We start from the raw sequence: 4,779 nt of genomic DNA, 5'->3' as shown, positions 1-4,779 counted from the left end.
ATATATATATATATATATATATATATATATATATATTTATTGTAAAATTATAAAATTAAAAAGTTAAAAGTTATAAAATTATATATGAGAAAAATTATGTGAGATGAGCAAATAGGAATACATAATTGAAACAACAACTATATAATTTAGTTAATAGAAAAATATAATAAAAGAAATTCAATCGAAAAATTTTAATTTTTTTTAGGATTTTATTACGGACAAAAATTTATCAAGAATTTAAAGCTTGATTAATTCTAAATAATATTTCATTAGTTTCGATAATGTGAAATCGGTTTTATTTTGTTTATTTCTTTATTGATGATAAATTATTCTTGTTATAAAAGAAAAAAAAAATAGAAAGATTAGTATTATTTTGTTAAGATAAGATTATTGAGAACCTTTTATTTTGAAATTTATCAAAATGATCTAATGAAATAGTATTTATAAAAATAATTGTTTAGGATAAATTGTTAAACGTAATAGATGTGAGAACTTTATTTTCGAATGAATGTGGATGTTGAATCTTATATCTCTTAAAATAAATCAAAACATGAAAAATTAATAAAAGACTTATAAAATAACACATTATTTAATAAAACAAGTAAATTTATACACAAATATAAAATTCATATATAAAGATATAGATTGATCATATGTATATTTCCTTGTTGTGATACTTCCGAATACATTGTCAACTCTTTTTTACCTCTAATAGATTCTCTATCTTTCTCCATGAGTTTTTTCTTTTCATGTTTAAGCTATTGATTTCTCTTGAAAGAAAGTGGAACAAATTTTCTTTTCATGCAAGCTCTTATATCATTCCAATCTCTAATTGGTGATTTGATACCATTTTTAACATCATTTTGCTTTTGATACCACTAATCATATGCATGCCTCTAAAATCTAAAATAACACAATCAAACTATGTAAAAATTACTACACTTAATAATGAATGGATGAAGTTTTTCAACCTTTTCTTCCCAAGCTAAGTATGACATCGGATCAGCTTCTCTACCAAAATATGGAATATCATTCTCAACTCTTAAACGTAGCTCATTCTCACTACACCTATAATAGAATCGACCATGATCCCAAAACAATGATCATGCAAACTAGAATGGTAGAAGTTTTCATTTTTGTGACTATTTTGGAGCTCATTTCTACTATGAGAGGTGAATGTTTCTCTAGTGTACATTCTTCTTGGATAACTCAGCTTGTTGTTCCTCTCTGTTTTTTTCCATCATAAACTCAGTAAACATACTCTCTAACTTGCTTACTTTTTGTGTAAGTTTATACCTAAGATGTAAGTCTTGACTATCTCTTATGCTACCATGAACACATGAATGACAATGACCACTCATGTTGTAATGCTTAAAATATTTCCACAAAGGTTTCCAAAACACTTTACAACTATGAGTGAGAAAGGTTTTCACAATTAAATATTTTGTTTTTGATGGATGATTTCAAAAGAGAAATAATAGAGTGAGGATCTTTCAAGTAGCTCCTAGGAAAGAGAGGTAAGTCACCATGGACAAGTTTAGAAACCAAGTATTTCCTAGACAGAGTGTCCTTGAATTAGCCTTATCTAAGCTTCTAAGAAGAAATTTTCCAAAACCTTTTTTCTTTTTTAAAATGTTTATGAAAGAATGGTTCTAAAAACCAAAATAAAGGTTTTTCAATCCAAATTGAATTTGAAAGCCAAATCATCAAAATAAGTCTTGTTTTTCAACATTACACTAGAAAAAGTGGCCTAAAATTGGTGGTTTGAGATACAAAATGTCCCAACAGTGGCTTTGGCTCAAAACTAATCACTTTAGCAACTTTGTTTAGTGGTTTTAAACATGTTCAAACTGAGAATTGACTAAAAACTAGATTGCTTCTCAAAAACAATTTGTCACTTCCCATTTTGACTCAAAATTGATGGTTTAGTATACTATTATGCACTCAAGCCATTATATCACAAATTGAACTTTGCTAGCAACTTTAAAAAATTATTTTAGACTTGTTTAAACTATCAAACATCACATAAATTCTAGCACTCAAAATCAGACCTTGTTATGGCCAAAAATGAAGAAAAATCACTCTATCACACCACCAAAATCAAGCTTGACTGATTCAAAAGCTAGAGTAATAATGAAAATGACTTTATGAAGTGTAAATACGTTAGACCAAGCTGGAAATTATCAACTAGCAAAGTTAAAAATGAAAGTTGAAATTCTAAGACTTTTGCATGGTGAAAAGCAAGATTAAAGGTTGAAAACGGAAAGGTGTTACTAGTTTTGAGCAACCAAGCTATGCAAAGTACATTTCATTGCTTTTTATGGTTTGTTACACCTTTTGCAACCTTAGGCACACCAGAACAATGTTGGAAAATGCTTCAAACAAAATCTCAAAGTGCTTAAAACAAATTTGAGATTTTAAGCATAATTTGAAACTGAAATCGGGTTTTTAGTGTTCTAGTCTATTTTCAACAAAGCTAGATCATGATCTCATCGCCTCTTTTGGTTTATATATGGCTACACAAGATTTTGAACTCAACAAAAACCGAGAATCAAAGCAGGAATACACTAGAATTGGATAAAACAGTAGCTAAAAACTACATCATACTTGCAAATGACCTTTGACTAAATAAATTTTGATTTAAAACGAAAATGACTCAAAACAAGGAAATTCACCGATTAAAATGCTAAAATGAACATCTATAAACACTAGAATGAAACGAACACTAAGTAGAAACACACAAAACAACAAAGAACTCATGAAATAGTGAGCACACACTAAAAACAAAATAAAACAGAAGAACAACACAGATTATGAATGGAAAACACTTAACTCTTGAAGCGTGCTCGACCACAACTCTGACTACCACTTGATGGAAGCTCCTCCAAGAATAGCTCACGATGGAAGAGCATCCAAACCAGAGAAGCAACGACTGAACTCCATATGCAGCGAAAAATGGATGAAGAATAGAGGTGTTTAATGTGTTTTAAGTGAAGTGTGATGTGTGTATGAAGCCTCACAGCTTAGAAGGCCTTCCTACTAAGGAAGGAAGCTATAGGAGAGTGAGAGAATTTTGAAATCAAGTCTGACCAGATAGTATAAGAAGCTGAAGAAAGAATTTTGTAGCATTTCATTATTCTAAAAAGTGAGAAAATACAATGCATAACATCTTTTATTTATAGGTGAAGAGTAGCCTACAATTTGCCCTCCAATTTTCGAATATTTCCAATTGGAGAAGTTGGTTGGCCTTTTCACATAACCCACATTGGCTCTCAAGGTCAGTCAAGTACACATGAAAAATGCTACTCTGTAGGCACTGGGCGCACAAGGTTTTGGGTTAGGCGCGACCTTGAATCCGTAAGCTAAATTCCTTTGTAACTCTAATCCGGAAATCAGGCACCCAATCTGGAAGTCAACCAGAAACTCTCTAAAGCTTTGCTCTCTTGCTTCCTTTGTTCAAAGAAGATTTTACAGGATGGTCCATAGTGTCCTAACTTTATTGAACCTTACAAAACAAGAATAGACAAACTGTTGTCCAATTGGTGGTAATTACACTTTATCTTAAGTTATTCAACATCAAGATTAATTGTCTTGACAGATTAAATCAAACTCCTCAATCATTCAATCATGATGCTAGTTGATTAAAACATTTGACTACCGATAAATTGTCGTAGAACCATCATACATACTTACATTAAATCACTTCACATAAAAAAATAAAATTAATTTATATATTTAAATTTTATAGAAAATCTAAGGTCAATTAAACATAAAGAAACTAAAGATATTTAAAAAAATTAAATAATTGAATCAAATAAAAATTATATATAATTATATATTTTATAAGATTTTATAAGAATTAGAGGGAAAAAATAAAAAAAAATAAAAAAATAAAAAATTCTATCGGTCCAGGCAACTCGCGTACGTGGCGTCAGCTTGGCCAAAGGTAATTTTTCTTTCTTGCTGACCACCCACGTATCCACCTAAGAATCCATCAATTTCCCAGATTTCAGCTTCACAAGTCTACATGATTTTGTTCTACCTTCTTAATATGCTAATATCACATTCTAAAATTTATTACCATTTTATTTAATGATTCATCTATACCATTAGATACATATCTCTATAACTATTTCTCATTAATAATTTTATATTCTCATGTAAAATTGATCACCATAAATATATTTTTAAAATTATTTATTTTCTTAAAAATGAGTTATTTTAATGTAATTAAAATACAAAAATATATATATTCACGATAATTTTATGTATAACAAAGATATAGTCCCCAAATATTTTTGGCATACTCATTATATTACAGATTTTTCTTTTTCATGATTTTCGGGATACAAATTTTAAAAGTTGTTTTGTTTTAGTTTATATAATTTGGAGATGCAATGCTGAGTGATGGATTGGATTTAACTTTTATATAATTTTCGTTCAGATAGCAAAGTGATAGATTGGATTTCAACTTTTGTTAAACAAAAGTCCTCAAAATTTGAATTCTTAGTAATGATTAGTATATGTTTATAAATAAAATTAGGGTATCTAATGAGAAGTAATGAGGTAAGTACATTGCTTAGATAACAACATTTTTAATTGTTTCTTGAGTTCATTAAGCTCCAAAAGAGACAATCTAGATGGAGCTATACATAGGAATCTAATCCTAAGCATTAAATTATGGAGTTTCATATATATATATATATATATATATATATATATATATATATATATATATATATATATATATATATATATATATATATATATATATATATA

Source organism: Vigna radiata, unplaced genomic scaffold, assembly GCF_000741045.1.
Source record: "Vigna radiata var. radiata cultivar VC1973A unplaced genomic scaffold, Vradiata_ver6 scaffold_7, whole genome shotgun sequence".
Lineage (NCBI taxonomy): Eukaryota > Viridiplantae > Streptophyta > Magnoliopsida > Fabales > Fabaceae > Vigna > Vigna radiata.
Note: the sequence above shows the minus strand (reverse complement) of the source record.